Here is a 26,138-nt window from a genome sequence, read left to right as displayed (position 1 = left end):
ATTCATCAACCTCCTCCACCACAATTTTTTCTCATAAAATACAGGCATCAAAACAACCATGAACATATTTATGCTACACTAGTAGTCAGTACGCATAGTGCTTCAAACATGCGCAACTTGTGACAATATTCGTTATACCTGCTACTTTAGACAATTTCAACTGAAGCTCTTTCACGAAGCAAGCATGCCTGGTTTTCCTTCCTGAGTTTTTTTTTTTTTTTTTTTTTACTTTTCACATCTGACTCTTTTCCCTAGGCTTTCATCCTGAAAACCTGAATTCTATTTGGAGTACTCTGGGTTTATGCTTAAGTGACAGCACCTTAACAAGAGGAAAGAAAATTGTGCTGCATTTTCCCTCCCTTAAACTGAAAACATAATGGTGTAAAGATATTAAACATATTCTTACAAACATCCAGGTGACGTTTACCAGCGAGAATTCTCTTACTTAATGTGTGGGTATTTTACATTGTACTATTTAATCAAGATATTAATATGAACAGAAGATTGTTGATTTAAGACAAGTTTAAGATCCACTAAAATTAATTGTTCTCTGTCCTTCTGGTGGCTATAGAAACTTCGTATTTTCTTTGGACATCACTAGACGTCTTAGGCTTTTGAAGTACAACTTTAATGCTGTATGAATTTTGCCATTTTGGTAACACTGGTATGCCCTCTGCATCCACTGGAATTATTAATTCCATTCATATTAATTTTGGTTACAAATCTAACAGATGGAGGAGGGATATTTAGGTCCACATTTCACTTTCAGGCTATGTATTCTCTTTTCATAACTTGTCTGTGGAGACCACCATCTTCTGCAGCCCAACTCCAAGAGTACAATTTTTTAAAAATAATTTGAACCAAGAATTTTTATTATTGTAACTTGCATTAAAAGTGGCTGTATTTTGAGGGTGGAAACTTACTAGGAAGTGCTTCTACTGTATTCAGAATATTTTCATAACAATGGTTTTGAAGGAAACAATGCATATGTATGGGTCTTCATTAAAGCACACAATAGCTACAAAGGGCCAGAAAATCCTGAGAGATCACCGCAGGAGTAAAATACTTTTTTTTTTTTTAATATTTATTTTTATTTATTTACAGCATAACAGTGTTTATTGTTTTGGCATCACACCCAGTGCTCCATGCAGTACGTGCCCTCCCTATTACCCACCACCTGGTTCCTCAACCTCCCACCCCCCCCACCCCCCTGCCGCCCCTTCATAACCCTCTGGTTGTTTTTCAGAGTCCATAGTCTCTCATGGTTCATCTCCCCTTCCAGTTTCCCTCAACTCCCTCTCCTCTCCATCTCCCCATGTCCTCCGTGTTGTTATGCTCCACAAATAAGTGAGACCATATGATACTTGACTCTCTCTGCTTGACTTATTTCGCTCAGCATAATTTCTTCCAGTCCCGTCCATGTTGCTACAAAAGTTGGGTATTCGTCCTTTCTGATGGAGGCATAATACTCCACTGTGTATATGGACCACATCTTCCTTATCCATTCATCCGTTGAAGGGCATCTTGGTTCTTTCCACAGTTTGGCGACCGTAGCCATTGCTGCAATAAACATTGGGGTACAAATGGCCCTTCTTTTCACTACATCTGTATCTTTGGGGTAAATACCCAGCAGTGCAATTGCAGGGTCATAGGGAAGCTCTATTTTTAATTTCTTCAGGAATCTCCACACTGTTCTCCAAAGTGGCTGCACTAACTTGCATTCCCACCAACAGTGTAAGAGGGTTCCCCTTTCTCCACATCCTCTCCAACACACGTTGTTTCCTGTCTTGCTAATTTTGGCCATTCTAACTGGTGTTAGTTGGTATCTAAATGTTGTTTTAATTTGAATCTCCCTGATGGCTAGTGATAATGAACATTTTTTCATGTGTCTGATAGCCATTCGTATGTCTTCATTGGAGAAGTGTCTGTTCATATCTTCTGCCCATTTTTTGATATGATTATCTGTTTTGTGTGTGTTGAGTTTGAGAAGTTCTTTATAGATCCTGGATATCAACCTTTTGTCTGTACTGTCATTTGCAAATATCTTCTCCCATTCCGTGGGTTGCCTCTTTGTTTTGTTGACTGTTTCCTTTGCTGTGCAGAAGCTTTTGATCTTGATGAAGTCCCAAAAGTTCATTTTTGCTTTTGTTTCCTTGGCCTTTGGAGACATATCTTGAAAGAAGTTGCTGTGGCTGATATCGAAGAGGTTACTGCCTATGTTCTCCTCTAGGATTCTGATAGATTCCTGTCTCACGTTGAGGTCTTTTATCCATTTCGAGTTTATCTTTGTGTACGGTGTAAGAGAATGGTTGAGTTTCATTCTTCTACATATCGCTGTCCAGTTTTCCCAGCACCATTTATTGAAGAGACTGTCTTTTTTCCATTGGATATTTTTTCCTGTTTTGTCGAAGATTATTTGACCATAGAGTTGAGGGTCCATATCTGGGCTCTCCACTCTGTTCCACTGGTCTATGTGTCTGTTTTTATGCCAGTACCATGCTGTCTTGGTGATCACAGCTTTGTAGTAAAGCTTGAAATCGGGTAACGTGATGCCGCCAGTTTTGTTTTTGTTTTTCAACATTTCCTTAGCAATTCGGGGTCTCTTCTGGCTCCATACAAATTTTAGGATTATTTGCTCCAGCTCTTTGAAAAATATCGGTGGAATTTTGATTGGAATGGCATTAAAAGTATAGATTGCTCTAGGCAGTATAGACATTTTAACAATGTTTGTTCTTCCAATCCAAGAGCATGGAACAGTCTTCCATCTTTTTGTGTCTGCTTCAGTTTCTTTCATGAGTGTTCTGTAGTTCCTCGAGTACAGGTCCTTTACTTCTTTGGTTAGGTTTATGCCCAGGTATCTTATGGTTCTTGGTGCTATAGTAAATGGAATCGATTCTCTAATTTCCCTTTCTGTATTTTCATTGTTAGTGTATAAGAAAGCCACTGATTTCTGTACATTGACTTTGTATCCTGCCACGTTACTGAATTGCTGTATGAGTTCTAGTAGTTTGGGGGTGGAGTCTTTGGGGTTTTCCATATAAAGAATCATGTCATCTGCGAAGAGAGAGAGTTTGACTTCTTCCTTGCCAATTTGGATACCTTTTATTTCTCTTTGTTGTCTGATTGCCGTTGCTAGAACTTCTAATACTATGTTGAACAAGAGTGGTGATAGTGGGCATTTTTTTAACAGAGAAAAGCAGCTGAGAGTCGGTCTCTTTTGTTAGATGTATAGCAGCTTAGCTGATTATGTGGGATAGTAGGGACAAGCAGGGCAGTTAGAGAAATCATAATCATTGAGGTCTTTCTTTCCAGGATTTATACTAACCTGTCAAGAAGGAAAAGTCTGGTTTTTGTTCCTACATCTGTTCATATTCTGAATTCAGGAATCAGTGATATGAACTATGAAGAATGAAGAAGTGAGTAAGAACCAGTCCCAGATCTTAAGTTGTTTACAGTTTACAAGGAAAGATAAAGCATGATTATGCCATCAATATATCCTGTGACTAGCCTACTTACAAAGTAAGGTTACATTTCTTTTAAATGTGTAATAACTGCCTTGCATTCATTAACTTCTGTGACAGCGTTAGGCTTTGAGTAAATGGCAAAATTTTCATGATTCAGTTATTATCTGTTTATCTGATATTATAACTGGCCATGTATTACTAGGTTTTCTCCATCAGGATGAATTGACTTTAAAGATCTATGTTCCTTCTAATATATTACAGTGTTAATCCTCTTGAGTAAAGCAATGGTAGTGAAATATTTAAGGGAAAGTCTCTTAATTTAAAAAGAATCAGATAGAGGTGCCTGGGTGGCTCCATCCACCTTAAGGGTCTTCAGCTGAGATCATGATTCCAAGATCCTGGGACCAAGCCCCACATCAGATTCCCTGTTCAGTGGAGAGCCTGCTTCACCCTTTCCCTCTCCCTCTGCCTCTCCCCCACAATTTGTGTTCTCATTCACTCTGCTCTTTCTTTCTCTCAAAAAATAAATTAAAAAATCTTCAAAAAGAATCAGTCCAAGATACGGAAACTTAAAGGGCCACCAATGGAGAAAATGGATAAAAAAAAAAAAGATGTGGTATCTATACATAAATGGAATATTACTCAGCCATCAGAAAGGAAGATACCTTGCCATTTGTGGCAGCATAGATGGACACTGAGCCCATTATGGTAAATGAGATAAGTCAGAGAAAAACAAATAGCACATGAGATCACTTACACATGAAATCTAAAAACTCAGACTTGTAAAAAACAGAGTAAAATGGTAGTTACCCTGGGGATAGAGTAAATAAACTACAGAGATCTAATGTACACTATAATGAATATAGACAACAATATTGTACTATAATTATATAATGTTATTAGTATGGCTATAAGAGCAATCATATTATAATATATAAATGTATCAAAGTAACACACACACCTTAAATTTCGTGTTATATGTCAAATATATTCAGTAAAAATGTAAAATAATCAGAAGTTACATGCAGCTGAAAAACTGAGAAAACAAACTCTCAGTATATCATCTCTTCAATAAAACCTGACAAGACAAAGGCTATTTATTATCTTTTCAGTGTCTGAAAATAAAATTTCAATTATATTATAAGATTATCTCTACTGTTTTAGAATTTTTCCAAACATGGCTCCTTTCCAAATGTTTTTACATTTTCTTGTCCTATGGTTAATGCTTTATTCTATTTAAGGTGGCTTATTTGTGAACAGTCTATGTGATCTTAATTGAATTTTGAACCCAGTTTTATTTATTTATTTTTTAAAGACTTTATTTATTTGAGACAGAGAGAGAGAGCATGTGCACGAGCAGGGGGAGGAGCAGAGGGAGAGGAAGAAGCAGATCCCCCCCTGAACCGAAAGCAGATGATTAACCAATTGAGGAATCAATGTGCCCCTTAAGTCTAGTTTTTATTTTTATTTTTTTTTTTGAGTCTAGTTATGAAAAACCAAAGTTTTAGGTGATAAAATAAACCTCCATGATATTTGACTGTCCTTTCAGAATTTCATTAACACAAGGAAGACCAAAAAAAAAAAAACTATAAATAAGCAGAAAAATATCCGTTAAAATGGGGGAAACACCAAGGAAGTTCTTTTTACCTAGACAAACCTGAATATGCAACTATGAAACAATGCACCCAATTCTTGTCTTTTAGCTTTTTATTCTGTTGATTCTATTTTCAAACTCTACACTGAATTTCAACAAAGTGTTTCTTTTTACCAGCTTTACTAAGATGCAATTGACATATAGCGTTGTGTACGTTTAGGGTAGACAACGTGTAGATTTGATACACTTATGTATTGCAAAGTGATTACTACCATGGCATTAGCTAACACTTCCAACATGTCCCATAATTACTATTTCTTTTTTTGTGGTAAGAACATGTAAGATTTATTCTCTTCGCAAGTTTCAAGTATGTAATACAGGATTATCAGCTACAAAATATTTCTTGAGAAGTATTATGACATAAAGTAAATGCCACATTCTAATCTTGTACTGTTCATTATTTATCATAAGGTGCCATGCAAATTGGCATTCTTATAATCATGAATTACAAAAGTAAGGTATTTACTAATATTGAATTTTCAATGACAAGGTTTTCTGCAGTAAGCAAAACATTCATTTGTTTCATTTGTTTTCAACATTCAAATCAACTACAACATAACTGGATATTAATAATCTAGTACAAAATATGCATATGGTGGATAATTTCCCCACTCTTCAAGAGTTAGATTGGATTACCACAGGGAAATAATAAAAATTAGCTTTAATAGACTAAACTTTAAATGGGCAGTTACACAAGTAAATAAAATAAACCAATGAAGTAATTGCAATGCTTAATTTAGCATCTTAACTATTACAGGTACATAGTAAATATTTGCTAAATTGAAAAGAACACTATCTATTTATTTCTTTTTGAAGATTTTATTTATTTATCTGACAGAGAGAGAGATCACAAGTAGGCAGAGAGGCAGGCAGAGAGAGAGGAGGAAGCAGGCTCCCTGCGGAGCAGAGAGCCTGATGCGGGGCTCGATCCCAGGACCCTGAGATCATGACCCGAGCCGAAGGCAGCGGCTCAATCCACTGAGCCACCCAGGCGCCCCATATCTATTTATTTTTTAAGATTTTATTTATTTATTTGACAGAGAGAGAATGAGCATAAGCAGAGGGAGAGGGAGAAGCAGGCTCCATGAAGAGCAGGGAGCCTGAAGTGGGACTCGATCCCAGGACCCTGAGATCATGACCTGAGTAACCCCTCTGATGAATTCAATATGAACTTGATATAACTGGCAAGGTCCAGAAATATTTTTTAGTAGAATCTAAGTAAATAAGGTCAAGGTTTAAGGATACCTGAAGATTCACTAAACTGAAAGTAAATAAACTAAAAAAAACCTTTTTTTTTTTAAGTAGTCTAACCCAGCGTTAGAACTCAAAACCCCAAGGCATGAACTCAAAACCCAAAGGTCAAGAGTTACATGGTCTACCAACCAGGTCAGCCAGATGCCCTGAAAGTAAATAAATTTCAGAGCTCCCAAGAAGTACTTAATCTCCAAGAACTTGAAGAATTTCAGAAGGAGGAATTTACCACCAACAAATATTAGTATTTGATTTGTGGGAGAGGGTTTGCAAATGGTTGAACACTACCATGATTTCAGATACCGGCATTTTCTTGGATCAGATTTATTATATGTAAATTATCTCAAATGTTTCTGAAGTATACACTGTTAAACAGAGAGATCATCTGCTGTCAGTATATTTGATTTTAGTATTTAATATATCTCCTCAAATTTACATTTACTTTAATTTACTATTAATTTGGATTATTTGGCAAAGACTAATGAACTCTCAGCACATTTTCCCCCCTTTCAATCAGCACAGTGTGTAAATTTGGCAAGCAGCTGATTCTTAGACATGCTAGGTGGCACACCTATCTTCCCACTGTAATGATGGGTTCCACGAGGAATATACCAGATTCCTGGCTACAACTTCTTATTCTTTTTTTTTTTAAAGATTTTATTTATTTATTTGACAGAGAGAGAGAGATCACAAGTAGGCAGAGAGGCAGGTAGAGAGAGAGGAGGAAGCAGGCTCCCTGCAGAGCAGAGAGCCCGATGCGGGGCTCGATCCCAGAACCCTGAGATCATGACCTGAGCCGAAGGCAGCGGCTTAATCCACTGAGCCACCCAGGCGCCCCCAACTTCTTATTCTTAACATGAGGGCAGAACATCCTGCTTCTCTCCTGTGAGTCTATACATGGTCATTAATGATAAAAAGGCAAAAAGACTGTCCAGTTTTATCCTTTATTCCTCTTCTATCCTCTTTGCCTAGATTTACACCAGAAGTACTCCTGTGGGGCTGTCCGGATAAATGAAAGATGTCCTCTCTTTTGAGCACCATTTGGATAACTACACAGATTCTGGCTCTGACTGTGAGTAATCAGCACAAAGGGCAAATGAGTGGTTTAACGCAGGCATCAATAAAGATATCTGACTTGTACTACTATGCTACTTTAAAAACAGAATAAATGGTATCTGAGCCAAAGGAAAGTACAGCAAAAAGCTCCTTAAAAAAAAAAATAAAATAAAATTGTATCAGATTCATTCAAGCAAATATTGTTCTTTTGGTAAAAGGACAAGTTTAAGGTTAATGTGACATTATCTGTGAAATACGGAAAAACCTGTTGGCCTTGAAAGGTATATCAACATGCTGCCAGCTTTGGGTTACCTTAGTAACTAATAGACTAAGGCCTTGTGAGTATTTAGTGACCAAGGAAAGTAGAAAGCCATTTAGATGTTCTATGTGAACCTGAATTTTTTTTCATTGCATTAAAGTGGTTTGTGTTCTTTCCTTTTCTCATTTCTGAGCTTTCAGAACAGGTAAACGAAAAACGGTCTGAAATTAATTTAGTTAGAGAGTAAGAACAAAACTGGGATAAGGAAAACCAAGGCAAATAATTGTGCTTCAGACATGAATGGTAGTTTGTATGAAATCCTGACCTTTATATTAGCATTAAAATCAAGACTAAGTAACACAGAAGAGGTACCATGAAATGCTTAAGGTCATTCTTGGTGACACTTTTGGATTTAAATGAATTCTTTCACTTAAAGAAGATGAGAGCATTTTTCAGTGGTATCTTGGCATATCTGAATACTTCAAATACCAGTTTAGTGATTATCTTGTATTAATCATTAGGGTGAATAGAACATTTAAAATTGTGAATGCCTGGGAATTTATCCAGTCCAATCCCTCCTTTTGCTAGCCAGGCAATATGAGGGCTCGGAGAGGTTCCCAAGCTAGTGAGCAAAGGTAAACAAACTCACTATTGCAATGTCTGTTGCTTTTCCCTCTGCTTTGCTGCCTTTCCAGCACCATCAGAAAGCATATTAGAGCTGGCCACTGACTTATGCCTATCAGGGCACTGACCTTTTTTTTTTTTTCTTTTTTGGGGTCTCATTGTTATAGAACACTTGCTCTCCAAGCATGGTCCCAACAAAAAAAGGAGAAGCTAGCCTTTAAAAAAAAAAAAAAAAAGCTTAGTAACGTATAACATACATACCATAAAATTTATTTAAGTGTACAGTTTTAACAGTTTTTACTATATTGACAGAGTTGAGCAACCATCACTACAATCTAATTTTAGATTATTTCCATTTTTCTCTAAAGAATCCCTATACTATTAACAGTCATGCTCCTTTCTCATCCTTCACCCCAAGGAAACACTAATGTATTTTCTGTTTATATAGATTTGCCTATTCAGGGCTTTCCATATAAATAGTATCATACAGTATGTGGTCTCTTCTGTTTTTTTTTTTTTAAAGTAGGCTCCAAGCCCAGTGTGGAGCCTAACATGGGGGTCAAACACATGACCATGGGATCAAGACCTGAGCTGTGAACCAGAGTCGATGTTTAACTGACTAAGCCAACCAGGGGTCCCAATATGTGAATTTTTTTTTTCAGATAGAGTGCAAGCAGGGGTTGGAGGAAATGGGGAGGGAAGAGGAGAGAGGGAGAGAATCTTAGCCAGGCTCCATGCCCAGCGTAGAGCCCCACATGGGGCTTGATCCCACAACCCTGAGATCACGACCTAAGCTGAAGCCAAGAGTCCACCACTTAAAAGACTGAACACCCAGGTGTCCCAATATGTGGTCTTTTCTAACAGGCTTCTTTCACTTAGCATGTTCCAGCAGGCAGGCAGCAGTGTTTCATTCCTTTCTATTGCTAAATAATAGTTCATTGTATGGCTAGACCACAATTTGCTCATCAGCTGATGGGCATTTGGACTGTTTCCACTTTTTGTTATGAATAATACTGCCATGAACATGCACATTCTAGTCTTCGTGTGGACAGGTTTTCATGTCTCTTGTTTAGATTCCTATGAGTGGGATTGCTGAGGGCCTGCCAGACTCTTTACCAACATGGCTGCACCATTGCACATGTCCGCCAGCAATATAGGAGGGTTTGGATTTCTTCACATCCTCTTTTTATTACAGCTCTCCCAGCAGATACGAAGTGAAGTCTCATTGTGGTTTTGATTAGCATCTTCCTGATGATTCAGAATGTTGAGTAGCATTTCTTCTACTTACTGGCCATCTGTCTATCTCTTTTGGGGTATCATCTATTCAGACTCCCTCCTTGCACATTTTTTACTGGGTTACTGGTCTTATTGAATTTTTTAGAGTCCTTTAAGTCTTCTGGGTACAAGTCCCTTTAAGGCATATGATTTGCAAATATTTTTCCCAGTTTATAGGTTGTCTTTTCATCCTCTTGATGGTCTCTTCTGAGATGCAAAGAATTTATGCAGGGAATTACAGACCTTTAATATAATAGACTGGTCCTGGCACTTGATTTCCAAGGAAATATTGGTTATATATTGGTTATATATTGCTGCTTAACAAATGACCTCAAACTTGGCAGGTTAAAGCAGCACAAATTTATTGTCTCATAGTTTGCACCGGTCAGGAATTTGGCACATTTTAGCTGGGGCCCTCTGCTGAGGGTCTCAAAAGGCTAAACCAGGATGCTGGCCAATTACACCCACACATGGAAGCCTGGCTGAAAGTTTCCCTTTGAAGTTTCCCCAAGTTGTTGGAAAAATCCATTTCCTTAAGAATATATGACTGAGAGGGGTGCCTGAGTGGCTCGGTTGTTAAGCATCTGCCTTCAGCTCAGGTCATGATCCCAGAGTCCTGGAATTGAGTCCCTCATCAGGCTCCTTGCTCAGTGAGGAGTCTCCCTCTGCCCCCACCCTTGCTTGTGCATTGTCGCTCTCTCTCTTGCTGACAGATAAATAAAATCTTTTTAAAAAAGAATATATGATGGACATCTCTGTTTTCTTGCTTTATGTCAGCTGGGGACAGTTCCCAGCTCCTACAGGTCACTCAGATTCTTATCATATCACCTTCCCCATAGGCCATTTCATAACATGACTATTAACTCCACTGAGGGCAGAATTACAATCTCTCTCACCTTTATTATTTTTTGTAAAGATTTTATTTATTTATGTGACAGAGAGAAACATAACGAGAGAGGGAACACAAGCAGGGAGAATGGGAGAGGGAGAAGCAGGCTTCCTACAGAGCAGGGAGCCTGATGCAGAGCTTGATCCCAGGACTCTGGGATCATGACCTGAACCGAAGGCAGACGCTTAACAAATGAGCCACCCAGGTGCCTCCGTCTCTCACTTTTAAATCTCTAGGACTTCAGGAAGGAGGAAATCTGCCTTCTAAGGACTCACCTGATTAGGCCAGGCCCACCAGGGATCATCTCCCTTTTGATTAATTCAAAGTCAACTGAACCATGAAAGTTCAGTCTTCTAACTAGGGGACTCTCCTATTACATTCACAGATTCCACCCACACCAAAGTATCATAAAGATGTATACACCAATGGGTGGGAATCTTGGAGGTGATTTTAGTGTTCTGCCGACCACATCTTGAAAAGGTAACTTTTCTACTTTATTTCCATATGGAGAGATTTATATGGGAAGAATTTTAGTTATCTCATTTGTGAATTTCACTTCTATTTAGAGATTAAAAAATAACATGGAGCTTTGTACCTAAATTATGTTATACTGGCCTGATTTTTCATTTTTGAGGAAAGGTTAAGGGTGAACAAGTAAATGAGAGACTTTCAAATTGACCATGTTTCAAATAATTAGACCATATGGAAACTACCAGGGTTAAGGGTATTGAAAGAGTAGTGTTCTCAGGAAATGTCTTTATTTGAGAATCCATTTTAAAGGTAAAATACTTATTTTTCAAATGTTTATGTTAAAAGCAAACTTCTCTCACTCCCTTAACCCCTTTCTCATGCCCATTAAGCAAGCAAGGAACAGTAAAGTACATGTATATGGTGTCAGAATAAATAGTTCAGAGAAAACTGGAAATTATTATTGGAAACTGGAAAGTGGAAATAATAATTCTAGAATAATGACTACTTCTATCATTGCTGCTCTCGATAGTACATTACTTTCCCTTCTATGCTCTGGGGTTTTGAACAACTATAGAAGATCCTGATAACTGACTCATCATGGCAAACTGAAAACCCCTTTGCTATTTCTTGCTTAAAGCAATCTGATTGATAATGCTATTTGTGACTGAAATTTATTAAGAGAGTAGAACTTCAATATTTTCTTTGAAATTAAAATAGATAAATCTGTGTGGCAACGGAGAAGCTACTTAACAAGGTGGGGGGGGGATCCTTCCATGATATTTACATCTATCAAATCACCACGATGTACACTTTAAATACCTTATAATATTGTTGCTCAGTTGTATTTCAATAAAGCTAAATTCAATAAAAAGCGATTTGGGGGACACCTACGTGGCTCAGTTGGTTAAGCATCTGCCTTCGGCTCAGGTCATGATCCCGGGGTCCCAGGACTGAGCCCCACATCAGGCTCCCTGAACAGCAGAGAGTCTGCATCTCCCTCTGCCCTTCCCCCAGCTTGGGTTCTCTCTCTCTCACTCTGTCTCTCTCTCAAATAAATAAATAAAATATTTTTTTAAAAAAGTGATTTGGTCTATAGTCTGGGTACAGGAGGAAGAGTTTCGGCTTGAATCGAGGAAGAATTCCATCCTAACTGGTGGACAGTTGGGGTCAGCCTGCCATGGAAGTGTCCTGGGGAAGTGCTCTATGTGTGCCCATTGCCATGGCACAGACGTATCTGAATGCTTCTAATGAGCATGCGGCATGACCAAAGAGTCATCTATTTGTAGGAGTCACTAGAAACTTCTTGGAAGAGAATTTATTTGAAGACGCTTGTCTCAGTTGGTGTTTTTTTCCAGATTCAGGACCCGAGGCAGGGATTCAAATTCAAGGAGCTTCCTTGGGAGGTACAGATAATGTTGGTAGGAGAACAAGGTTATGAGACAGGGTGGGGAAGGTAGCCGATACCCTAAACCGATACCATGGTGGCATGGAATTCTGGAGCAGAATTCCTCTGGCAAAGAGTACACCACACATCCCCAGGGCTGCTCAATCAGTGTGAGAGCTGGGACATGTATACACCTCTCGGGAGAATCAAGGGTTGAGGGCTGCCCCCGGGAGGTATTCATTCCTCAGCGCTGCGCAGGTGCTTAGGCACAGGGTTACAGACGTGCGGAGCTGGAAGTCTACAGCGATATACATCAAGTCTCAGGGACATGGAGAGACGGGGCATGGTCAGTATCTGTTACAGGCTGAATCTAGTCTTATGTCCTCCAGGGAAGGGAAACATTCTGCCTTTTGCTTGAGTCCATTTTTCCAGTCACCGGGACACTTAGGTGAATGCTGAAATGAAAGAACCCAAGTAAAAGCTGAGAAAGCTATTTCATTAAACTCAAAACATATGGACCAGGAATAGCCCTGCTTGCAGAGCCCAACTCAACAGAAGGGAAGGAGCCCTGCGCTCTTTTCCACCCAGAATATCATGTTCCTGGCAAAGCTTTGTGATAACCTGGGAGTGAACTTGTCCTTGAGCACAGTACTCTCTTGGATTTTCCTAAACATCCTGGAAAAGTTGGTCAGGGCTAGAAAATCCATTTTTTACTGTCAAGGCAACCACATTTCCAGAGACGAGTGCGGCCTGGAGAGATGACGTAGGCCATGAAATTCACAGGAGCCTCACTCCTTACCTAGTTCTCTCCCGTGTTCATTGTGCTCTGCTTATCATCTTTCCTCTCCTATGGATCAGGTCAGAAATAATTGGACAAGAAGCAACTCTCAAGTTGTATTGTAAGATCTGTGATCAGAAGCCATCCAAGAGTAAAGAAACTGTCTGTCTGTGCACATACGGACTCATCTAGTTGCCTTTGCAGGAACACCAAGTCCTGGGCCTAACCACACTTCATTTTTTTTGTTTCTTTGGAGTTCTTGGTTTCACAGGGCTCAGCTGGAGAGAACCAGGCAGATCTCAGTCTTGCTGTCCATTTGTCTGCAAAAGTCTATCAGGTTGTACTTAATGTGCTAATAAATAGGTCATCTCCATGTGTTCTTACTCCCACCTCGGAAAAGTTATCTTCCCACTGGTCTTTTGTCCACTAGTTCTACATTTTCTATTATTAAAGGCTTTCAATCAGATTGCAGCCGTTCTACTGCAATGTCCCTCGTGACAGGCTCTGCCACTCAAGGCCCTTGATGATGGTCATGTCCTTGGCATTTATTGTCTAGCTTCCATAGATTTGGAGAGCCCTCTTTTCTAGCAGGGCCACTGTGGCCAGCACCCCAGGTGGCTAACATTCTGAAGATCGATGCCTGCTACTCTCAGCTGGGTGAGGAGAACCCAGACTTCCAGGAGCTCAGACTTCACTGCTCTCTTTAGGGTAGGGTAGACTGGAAAAGGAAAAGCCCTATTTGTTTATCCATGATGACTCCACCGTGGAAATTAGACTCATTATTCTTCCCCATGTTAATCTACCTTATAGGCTCTGTGTCACTGGATTTTCACTGAGGGGGCTTTTCATCATCTTTCCGTTTTACAGACTAGGCAACGAGGACAAGAGAGGTGAGAGAAGGACCTCAGTCAGCCCATCTAGGAAGAGCAGAGCCCAACAGAGGAACAGACTGAGACTGTTCCATCTCTCCCAGACCAAGAGCCAGACATCCCCTTAAAAAGTTTTTTTTCCCCTTGACACAGGTGTATATGGTGTACTGTGAAGCATTTCACAGTTTCTGAGTTGGATGTACTATGAACTTAAGAAAAAAAATAATGCAAAAACTATTCAGAGCTCATTTTGGGGAGAAATGTGTAAAAATGACCGGTAGAAGAGATAAAGCAAAGAAACAAAGTGAAACGAAACCAGAATGATATCTTTACTGCTCTGAGTAGGAAACAGATCAATAAGGAGCCACAGGCATGAGGTTTTGGATCTGAGATGTTGCTAGTCAATTGCTATTGAAAGTCAGACCATTTGTTGACGATACCCTTCAGCCCACAAGAAAGATTACATTGACAATGACTGCTTTTGGGACACAGAGTAAAATTAACTTCTAGGTTATCCCCGTCAAGGACCATTAAGTCCTGAACTATGAGGGACACTGTGAACAAGTCATATTTTAACCTCCCATGAGCACGCAGCCGGCAGGTTTCGCCCCCTCTCCTCCCTTCAACAAATCTGACCTTCACTAAAATTTATGGGAAAATGAAAAGGGAAAGGAAAGCTGTGGCCCTGCCAAATTCTGACCATGTTACTCATTTTAATTACTGGTATTTGGAAATTAAATGGCCTAGGGCTTGTTCGGCAATTTGTTTCTGGAAAAAAATGATTTAAGCAAGCCACAGAGTCCCAGCATCTTTTTACAGCAGGTGTTGAACAAGGCATTCATTTTTCTTTTTACGGAGTGTCCTTGTAAGCATAATAACAATTAGGAAGCAAGGCCTTCACATGGAAACCTCAGGCTCGTCCTGACATTCTTCCTCCGGCTACTTCATTGCCTATAATTCCCTCGGCCAGCTCTGCAAACGCCGGCACTTGAAAATTCCCTTTAAATAACATCCACTTTAAAGACTTTTCCCCCCCTTTTTTGTAGAAGTAAAGATTTTGAAGGATAACATGAAGAGGACTATAAAGTTAATTCAACTGCTTTTCTTGTCCTCTGGTTCTCTTCTTTAGCTTTGGCTTTAGTTACAATGCCATTAATACAATAAATTGAGGCAGTTTAAAAGAAAAGGAGGGGTAGGGGCGCCTGGGTGGCTCAGTGGGTTAAAGCCTCTGCCTTCGGCTCAGGTCATGATCTCAGGGTCCTGGGATCGAGCCCCGCATCGGGCTCTCTGCTCAGCAGGAGGCCTGCTTCCTCCTCTCTCTCTGCCTGCCTCTCTGCCTGCTTGTGATCTCTGTCTGTCAAATAAATAAATAAATCTTTAAAAAAAAAAAGGAGGGGCTACAGATGAAGTTGGATTGGACTATAGGTTTCCAGCTGTTGAACTTGGCCATCAGCTCACAGTTTCATGAGCTGGACTAGACTTAAAAAACTATTTGTTTTTTTTATTAACTTGGAAAGTTGTATGGGAAATCCCCCCAAACACCAATTGGTTTTAGGTCCTTTTTTTTTAACCTTGAAATCAATTTTTCTCATTCTAAAAAGGTGTTCAATCAAACTCAAAACACTGGGTTTGTCGCTATCCTGTTTGCTTTAAGATCCACTAATAAGTAGTTGTGTATTTCTGAAATTAAACATGAACATGAGCTAAAACAGAATCTCATCTTTTATTACCAGCATATATTTGCTCATAGAAATTCCCCAGGTAACACACAAATAGTTTACTTTTGTGCACACAGTGCATATGGCACAGTGGAACTATTAGATATGATACTTGAACTCATGTTATGTAGTCTAATATAAAATTATGGTAAGAGGGGTGGTAGCTGATGAGAACCAGCTAGGAAAAAAATATTAAAACAATATGGCATCCAGTCAGATGATAAGAGACTAGCTGAACTAACTAAAATGGAAAAGAAACTCAACATAAAACTCTAGGAAGGGGATCCTATGTTCTAACATTGACTTTTCTACCACAAACTGAAATTACGGTGCCATGCCTTGGATCCTGTAGTTGTATCTCTGCAATTCTAAAAGCAGAGACAATACTTACAATCCCAGCCAGAATAATGTTATTTTGTGTTAAATGCAGGATTACGTTTTGCCAGTTCAGTTATTATCTCTGTAGGTTTTCTTTTTAAGATGCTCAACACATTTAAAAGCAGCTTATGTATGGGAGAATCTGACATGTAAAATGAGTTGATCTGAAATGGTTTGTCAACATCAGACTTATGACTTTGACTTGAAAGATGTAAGAGGATCTTAAAGTTGATAGCTATATTTAAATGTGTAAGTGGTCCTGGTTTACTTTATTAATGTTTCTGCTCTACCAGATTCACAGGAGTTGCTTAAGTGAGGAAGACTGTGTCAGGCTGGAAGCCTTGTGAAGAATTATAAGAATCAGATATATTAAATCAGGAGATGTAAATTGAAATTCTTAAGGAAATTTAAGTAAATTTGAGGTTAATTGTGAGCTAATGAACACCAAAGAATAAGTATAAATGATTATTTATAATTTTAGAAATGTAAGCAGTATAAGATTTGTAACTGAACTTACATACTTGAGAAAATCTGAGTTCTAAATTTTTTTAACTTAACCAAAACATTTAAAAAATATATAGCTGCAAAAATTTTCTTCAGAGAACAAAAAAGTTACACCCTTAGATGTTTAAAAAACTAAAGTAAGATTGTTTGATGAACACTGATTTTTATATGCATAATTATATTGCAAGTTTTGTTAAGGACGTGGACTATAACTGACACTTTTTCAGCAATCTCTCCTATTACTTTCACTACCTATCACCTGTGAGGAGATAAGAGCTATTCTGTGTATTTGTTGAGACTTGAAATTAGTCAAATAATCAAATGACAATTGTCACTCTTTGTATTGTATGATAGAGAAAATCGTTCAGTTGAAAGGCTGTGTTTACTGAAAAGCAGATGTGAGGTGAAGTTGAGGTCACTGACATTTTCCATGTAGGACTCTCACAAAAAGGACATACACAAGATGGCGAAAAACTCTGAAGGTGATTCTTCCTCCTCACCATCTGAGATTGAGTAATAAGAAGGAGATAAAATTAAGAGAGAAGAGGGGATGCAGGACAGGAAGAGAGAGACAAATATTATTGCCTTCGACAGAAAGTGGGAGTCAATATTCTCCATAGTTCTTTCCAAGTCAGACATATCTTAATGCCAAGGAGGAAGGTGGGACAGCAGCACTCTGAAGTAGATACACTGAAAAGTTAAGCAACGGCCAAACGTCACCATCAGGAAGGCACAGCACTGGGACTCAGCCCCAGGTAGCCTATCCTTAGCCATTTCAAGATGTCATTGATAAAGAATTTATTGGGTAATTACTATGGGACAAATCGCAGGGGACAGTAAGCTCTCTGAAGAGAAGTGAAGCCCACAAAAGTTACAGAGAATGACAGAGTGGGGGAGACAGGAAGAACAAGATGGTCTTAGAGGTCTTAGAAGACCTTTCTGAGGAGATTAGCAGAGATCTGAAAGAAGAAAAGGAGAGGGCCATGGGAAGGTTAGGAGGGACACGTCCTGGTTGATGGCCTGCCAGGGAGAGTTCCTCAAGTGGGAGCAGGTGCAGTGTCCAGGATTACAAGGCAGCCAGGGCAGAAATGAGGAAGTGAAGAGCTAAGGAGTAGGAAATAGTCTCAGAGCTGGCTAGGGACCAAGTCACCCAGAACCTACAGCATGTCATATAGATCTTGTGTCAAAAGAGTGATGGCATTTGTAGCTATTCGTTCGTGACTGTGTGTTTTAAGGAAAGGGTAGGACATTTATTAGCCAGTCTGTAAATATTTGGAGAAGAAACCAACAGGAAAATTCCTGGTGTCAATGCCATGTGAGGACGGGTGATGTGTTTTAGGAAATGAGACAGCAGAGCCAGGGCTCTTGGGGGAATTTGAGCAAATTGTATCTACTGAGAAAATTAAAGTCAATGATAGAAAATTGGCAATTTACAAATATAACTGATGATTGCTTTGTGGAGTAAAGTGCATTTTATCAGAAATAACTGAAAGTAACAAAGTGATTAAGAAGAATTATGCAAGGATTGGTTTCAACAAAAGCTACTCATCTCTAAGTAATAAAGTACTATTAAAATTGCTTTCTTCACTATTGTTAATTAAAATTATCTGCAAAGTTTCATTTGCCTGCCATTTGTTATTATTTTTTCTCTGGGTCTCTAGGCTCTACCCTCTGACAAAAGTCAGATTTCTGTCTGTCCAACCCTAACATGTAGGATTTCCCTTCCAGGGGCGCCTGGGTGGCTCAGTGGGTTAAAGCCTCTGCCTTCAGCTCAGGTCATGATCCCAGGGTCCTGGGATCGAGCCCCACATCGAGCTCTCTGCTCCACGGGGAGCCTGCTTCCTCCTCTCTCTCTGCCTGCCTCACTGCCTCATGATTTCTGTCAAATAAATATTTTTTAAAAAAATAAAAAAAAGAATTTCCCTTCCAGTGGTTCTCAATAGGGACACATTTCTCTTCCTAATGGCTATTTGTCACCATGACTATGGGTAGGGTCATTACAGGGCAAGAACTTGACTGCTAAATGTCTTGCCCTCTGAGGGATGGTCCCCTTCAAAGAATTGTTCTTTCCCCAATGACAATACTACACTAGTTGAAAGCACTGCACACATTTTGAGAATCTTTTTAATTTACTAAGGAATATGGATTTTCCTCACCTGATGAACTCCTAGAGAAGGAGATTTCCTACCCAACATCTTAATAATTTTAATAATTTTCCCACAGTCCATTTTAGGTGGCCTCACATCAGTAGCTTCTTTTAGTTCTCTATCTTATCAGTTAGAAAACGGAGTGGTTTTTCGAAACCAGATTATAGGGGTAATATTATTGGAAATATTTGACCTCATTGGACAGCCATTTTTATGTCTGCATGTATTATACAGCTCCCTACAGAAAGGGAAATCCATTCTACATAAAATGGTCAAGTAAATATTCACAACGTGGTTTTATTACAGGCAATAGGTTTTCATCAAAAACGAAGGATTCAGGCGCATGGCTGGATACATATGTGTGGTCATTTGTTTTCTAATAGCTGGAGTTCTGTGCTTTCTGCCTGATTGATTAGTAGTCAGAACAGACTGGCAGGTAAGAAATGGATGATTAGACAAATTCTATACAAGAATTAATATTCAACATCCTCCAGCATCTAACCATTAACATAATTAGCTAACATGGCTCCCCCAGGTTTTACAACTTACAGGGCCATAATGGGTACCATTTTCACTTATTAACATGCAGACGAATAACTCATGGGCATATTTTCTTGACCTTGATTCTTTTTTTCTTTCCCAAGTTGCCAATGGCAGGCCAAGTAATTTATAGAGAGACATTCCATGCCAAGGAAAGTAGCAAGGCTGAACTGCAGCTCTGTTCCTGTTTGGTATATGAGATTTGTTTGGGGTTTTAGATTTTAGAAAGCACTTTCACCCACATTGCCTTCATTGCTTCTCACTACAGTCCTATAATCTAGGCAAGGCAAATACCACTGTTACTAAATAGTGTTTCGAGGAGGTGATATATAACTAATGTATTAGCAGGTTAAGCGATTTTGCAGAGGTCACTCGGCTGCTAAGGGTGAGCTCAAAAGAAAGTGTTTCAATTCCCAATTTATTCCCTCTGTACTTTTTAATTCCATCATAGAAAGAAAGCAGACTGGGAGAAGACACCCTGCACTGTGTATCTAGATACAATGTGGATGAGATTTTATGTACCCAGGTCTAGAGATTACTGGTAATTTCCCCAAGTGTGTGAAAAATATTTAAGTAGATTTTCTCACTTTTTTGGACCTTTTAATACCTTTGTCTCTGTCTTAAATAAAAATCAAAACTCATTTCATCCTATTGCAGAAAATACAAAGCACCATTTTAAGTTCTGTGATCTGAAGATATTTAAAAATTAAAAGCCATACAAAGAATTAATGATTTCAGAGTGGGGTGACAAGTCCAACTAAAAGGCCAGTAATAGTCCACAAAAGGTTTCTTTGGATGAAAAAGAAAGGTCTGCAGGAAAGTTGGCCTTATATTCAGCCTGGCTCAGCCAATTCATTAAACACCACAGAAACAACAAAGTTATGTTATTTTTTCCCAACTGATGGTGAGTGTCTTTTTCTCCTTTTTCCCTATTTTTCAGGTGGACTTGGCAACCTAGAAATCCTAATATACCTACCAGATATAAATATATGGTTTGACTAAAGCTATTAGTTACAGACACTCCATTTCAGAATACCAAGCCTGACTCCTTTAGTTAAGGGAATTATACAAATGTGTCCCTTGAAAATGAGTATTAGTTTTTAAGTGTGGGACTCAATTTATAAAAAGAAAATTAAACTTAAGTTTTAAAGAAATATGTGAAAAGAGTATACCTTCATATTTGAGGAATGAAGACACAGCAAAAAGACAAGGACAGGTTTAATTTTAAGAATGAGTAACTTAAAATGATGTTTAATTTTTCTGAACATTAAAACATGGGTTTTATTAGCAATAAAATCTCAGAAGAGGGCATTACCCAGGGAAATTATTGACCATGTGAAGTTAATGGACCTCTCCCTTGCCTTGGGCTATGAAACCTTTTAGCTAGTCATCCATCAATCTTGGAAAATGCCTTACCAGGATCATTAATGCACAAGAAAGTTGAGAAAAGGGTGATGTAGGAAGAAAAAAGATACAAAAAGGATACAAACTTTCCATCTAAGGAATCATCACTAGGAATGTTTATAGAAATGGACTACCAAGCTAATATGGGGGAATTCTTGGCCCGCTCTCTCCATACACACACTCGTATACACATGTGTATATATATATATATATGTAACTTTCTTCTTTTATACCTTTGATATATGTATTTATCACTTAGGTACTTATTTATCAAGCTAGTATGGAGATATTCTCTAACATATACACATATTTACATGTACATATACATATCTATGACTTTCTTCTTTTATATCTTTGAGACCCATACCTACTAAGATGAAGATTTATCCAAAGAGAAATAACTTCTGAATGTCACTTTACCAAAATTCAAATGAAATTATTTAGACTCGATTAGTCCTACAAAATGTTTTGATGCTAGGCCAGGCAGGGAGAAGGGAAGGATGGAGGGGTGCAAGGCAGAGGTGAAGGACCTGGGAGAGAAACAGCTCTCCATAAAGAAAGAAGCAGCAAGCTGGGGCGCATGCACCAGCCAGCGCTCTACTGAGGGTTCTCCCCACCCGTATGTTGTTGAGACGGTATGATGTGACATTAGCAACTAAAGGGGTTAATCTTACTTTGCCTATTACATTTTCCTGGGTCTCAATGATCTGGGTTTGTTTTTCATAAACGATTAAGAATTTTACTTCATAGACCATTTTAGAAGCATAAAAATGCAGGACACACCAGGATTTTCAAATTATTTATTCAGGTCAGCCTGAGAACTCCAAAGGGCGTTCAGAATGCTTCCTAAAGTAATTTGTTATTTCCCATGTTTTACATTTACTATTTTATGTTGAATGGGTAAAAGAAGAACCTAATAAGAATTACTGTTATAATATTACAAAACAAAAATGCAGAATGACTGATAGCTAAAGTTCAATTACAGTCTTTGAATAAATCCTTTTTATTCTCATTGAGAAAAGGCCAAAAAAGGAAAGGCCCATTTAAAGCAAAATAACAGTTACACAGCCAGCATTTATTATCATTTACAATGGGCTTATGACCCTGCCAAGAAATACCAAAGGCATATAAAACATGGTCTTGCCCTCGGGCAGCTCACAGTATGTTTTGGTAGGGATGATTAATGTTCACAAAAAAATGATGACAGCGTGCTAATACTGTGAATTTTTAATCTGCTATAGAAAGTGAAAGTGCCTGGGTGGCTCAATCAGTTGAGTAGTTGGCTCTTGATTTTGGCTCAGATCATGATCTCAGGGTCCTGAGTTCAAGTCCCACATCAGACTCTGTGCAGAGTTCAGGAACCTGCTTGTCCCTCTCCCTCTGCTCCTCTCCCTGCCCTCTCATTCTCTCTCTCTAAAAGGGATAAATCTAAAAAAAAAAAAAAAAGTAAAATCTTAAAAATCTTAAAAAAAAAAAAAGAAAGAAAGTGAAATGAGAGGGAAGTCAATGAAGACAGAAGAGCTGGAGCCTGTGTTGTCCTGGAAGATGGGTAGAATTTGAGTCTCTAAAGGGAAGAGAAAGGAAGCTCCAATAAAGGAAAAGGACAAACAAAAGTATTAGTGCGCTATATTTGTAAAGAATGTGTGGACACCAGAATGACCACTGCTAACTGTATGTGTAGTAAAATAAGGAGGAATAATGTTAGAAAGGTAAACTGAGGCAATAGACTCAGCTGAGATCACACCGAGACTTTGCCAAATACAGTTTGGTTATGTTTATTTTCGTCATTGCTCATTCTGAGCCTCAGTTTCCCCAGCTGTAAAATTACATGTTTACCAGGGATTATACGTAACCATGTGAGCATGTTAGCACAACTATGAAGATTATAGCAAACTGGAATTAGAGCAGAAGCACTGAGACTCTCAGGGATAAGACATGCTGAATAAGAAAGTAGCATAATTACAATAACCCCTAAGAAAAATTACTTTTTTAAATTTAATTTTATTTTTTTAATGACTCCTATTAATGACAGTTAAGGCAAACCTGCTGGCTGAAGACCAGACTCAAGAAAGCTAGCCATGAAACTGCTGTAGAAGTCTCAGGCTGACATAGTGAATTGTGGATTATGGCAAAAGCAAAGGAATGGTGAAGAAGGGTTCAACTGTAAGTTCTAGAATATTTGCCAACATTTTGGATTTCTTCAATAGGGATGTTTTAATATCATAAGACACCTACCTTGTGAAAAGATTATACACTTGAAATTAACGTAATATTGTATGTTCCCTATACTTCAGTAAAAATAAAGACTATACTTAGAAGTGGATGGATAGGTATCCTCTCTGGAGCTATAAACTGATGATAATATTTTATTCTTAAATTGTAAATAATAGGGGCACCTGGGTGGCTCAGTGGGTTAAAGCCTCTGCCTTCAGCTCAGGTCATGATCCCAGGGTCCTGGGATCGAGCCTCGCATCAAGCTTTCTGCTCAGCAGGGAGCCTGCTTCCTCCTCTCTCTCTCTCTCTCTCTGCCTGACTCTTTGCCTAGTTGTGATGTCTGTCAAATAAATAAATAAAATCTTTTAAAAATTATCAATAATAATTCAAACTAAATAAATGTATTCCATTGGGTTTATGATAGGCACTAACTTACACAGAATACAGGGAAGATAATATTTTCCAATCTCAGAGTACACACACGCCCTCCTCACCACACACAATATGTAATAGTATTGACAGTTCCAAAGCCTAGTAGTAAATATGAAATGAATTCTCACTCAGACAGGAAACAGTGAGTACTGTGCTATAACACGTAGTATTAGCCATGAATAATTTTCCTTTGTTTTTGTTGAACCAACAAAATCATTTTAATTTAAAATGAATTCAATAAAATTAATTTAAAATGATTTCATTTAAAATGAAATCATTTTACCAATTATCAATGGTCAACCAGTAAATCAATTACTGCCCAATGAAATTACAGAATGTGGCAATCATCTGCCTTCCCAGAAATACAGAATAATGAAGAATGCTTAGAGCAATATCCAATTTTATAATAAATAATGAAATCCCTTTAATGTCTAAAAACACCTAGCTACAGTGGAGAATATTTATGTTTTAATTCCCCTTTAGCACTCCCAATTTAGGTCACTAGTAGTAAAGTGCAGTGGATAATTACTTAATTAATAATTTTGGGATTCTGAGTCTTAGAAAAACATTAGAATTGGAATCCTAAGACTTATGGTCAAGTCCTTGCTCCATCACTTACTGGCTCTGTGACTGCTCTCTGTTTGAGGTTGAGTTTTGTATTTGCCACAAAGCAGGTATTATTATATTTAATAGTGCTGGTTCTACTTTATGAAGATTATCCATACACATGAAATATCCTTCATTTTCCTTATTCTAAATTTATAGATATTTATTCCAATTTCCTACCAAAGTGGATTCCATAGATGAATGTGGTAAGAATAACCTCAAGGAGGAATAGAGATGTCTTTTGAGAAATTTGTTTTGGTGACTATCACCAGTGACCCACAATTCTTTCTAGATAAAGCATCTCAGAATAGACATTTTCCCATAGAAGACATACAAATGGCAAAAAAATAAATGAAAATGTTCTTAACATCACTAGTCATCAAGGAAATGCAAATCAAAACCACAATGAGATATGATATAACCTATGTTAGGATGACCATTACCAAAAAGACAAGAAATAACAAGTGCTGGTGAGGGAGTAGAGAAAAGGGAAACTTGTGCACTGTTGGTGAGAATGCAAACTGGTGCAACCACTATGGAAAACAGTATGGAAATTCCCCCCCCCCAAAATTAAAAATGGAAACACAATATGATGCAGTAGTTTTACCACTGGGTCTATGACCAAAGGAAATAAAATCAATATCACCAAGAGATAACTGCTCAGTGCAGCATTATTCACAACCAAAATATGAAGACAATGTAAGTGAATGGATAAAGAAAAAATGTGGTGTATATATGCAATGGAATATTTTTCAGCCATGAGAAAGAAGAAAATTCTTCCATTTGTGACAACATGGGTAGGCCTGGAGGACAATATGTTAAGTGATATAAGACAAATAATGTATAATCTCACTCATACGTGGAACCTTAAAAAAAAATCAAACCCAGAGAAGCAGAATGTAGAATGGTAGTTGCCAGGGGCTGGGGAGAAGAGTGGAAGAAATGGGGAGATGTTGCACAAACTTTTAGTTGTAAGATGTGTAAGTTCTGAGAATGTAATGTACACCATGATGACCATAGTTAATAATATTGTCTTGTATACCTGAAATATGCTGACCGTAGTTCTTAAGTGTTCTCACCACACACAAAAATGGTAAGTATATGGGGTGATGGATGTGTTAATTACCATGATTGTAAGGAGTCTGGGAAGATGATGGAGTAGAAGGACCCTGAGCTTACCCCATCCCAGTTTACAACTAGATATCATCCATATCCAAGTCAGAAACCAGGAGAGCAACCCGAAGACAGGCAGAATAAACGCCACAACTAAATATAGAGAAGAAGCTGCATCTGGAAGGTTGGGAAGGTCAGAAAGGCCGAAGGAAGTTCCCCCCAGGAGAGAGGGAGCTGTACGCATGGAGAGGGCAGAGAAATGGGCCTTCACACTAGGGGATTCACACCGGGAAGACTAATCCCCAGAACCTTTGGCTTTAAAAACCAGAGAGGATGAATTCCCTGAGTTTGTAAAACCAGTGGAACTTGGAACCTGGAGCTTTAAAAGTCAGCTGACTCAGCCCTGGTCCAGCTGGGAAGGCCAGGGATAGCTGGGTCGCCACCCTCAAAGACACGGCAACCTGGATGGAAAGGCAACATACAAATAGCAGTTGACACAAGACGTGGGGCAAACAGAAGACAGATCTGTTCATACCGATTTTGGAACATGTTGGGGGACTTCTTTGAAAATGAAGGAGCTGGCAAGGACCTTATTCCTCTCCCACCCCAAGCATAAACACAGAGTCATCTGTGGAAGGTGGGACTACAGGGACACTTGCTACCTAACCCTCCAGCAGTGTGCCACGCCCATGAGTTCTCCTGAGGACCCAGCCATTCCAAGACTGCTGGCCTCCACCCTGGGCTCAGGGCAAATTTTGTTAAAGCCCCATGTGGGCTCCATCCAGCCACCAGGAGCCCCGAACCCCCATCCCTATGCAGCCCCTGGCCACCAGGGGCACAGCTGCCACCATGGGCTGGGCATAGCTGTGCATCCGGCCACCATCAAATGCTGGGCCCAGCTGCATCTAGCCATCACTTGTGCTATTCCCAGCCACGTGACCCCAGCTGCCCAGGGGCACAGTCCCAGTCACCACTGCAAATTGGGGGATCTGGCACAGGACTAGTGGCTCAGTGCAAATTAATATTGCTAATATTGCTGTCTAGTTACTAATATTGCTAACTACTAATATTGCTAATATTGCTGTCCCAATCCCAAGTTCCCTGGAAG

At 38.9% G+C, this 26,138-nt stretch overlaps 1 pseudogene; it reads right to left on the bottom strand.

Moving 5' to 3' along the window:
- Nucleotides 1-523: 523 nt before the first annotated feature.
- Nucleotides 524-25,935, bottom strand: LOC123934576 (annotated as a pseudogene).
- Nucleotides 25,936-26,138: the final 203 nt, after the last annotated feature.

The sequence above is a fragment of the Meles meles genome, chromosome X, assembly GCF_922984935.1.
Source record: "Meles meles chromosome X, mMelMel3.1 paternal haplotype, whole genome shotgun sequence".
Taxonomy (NCBI): Eukaryota; Metazoa; Chordata; class Mammalia; order Carnivora; family Mustelidae; genus Meles; species Meles meles.
This window is presented reverse-complemented; position numbering and strand designations above follow the sequence as displayed.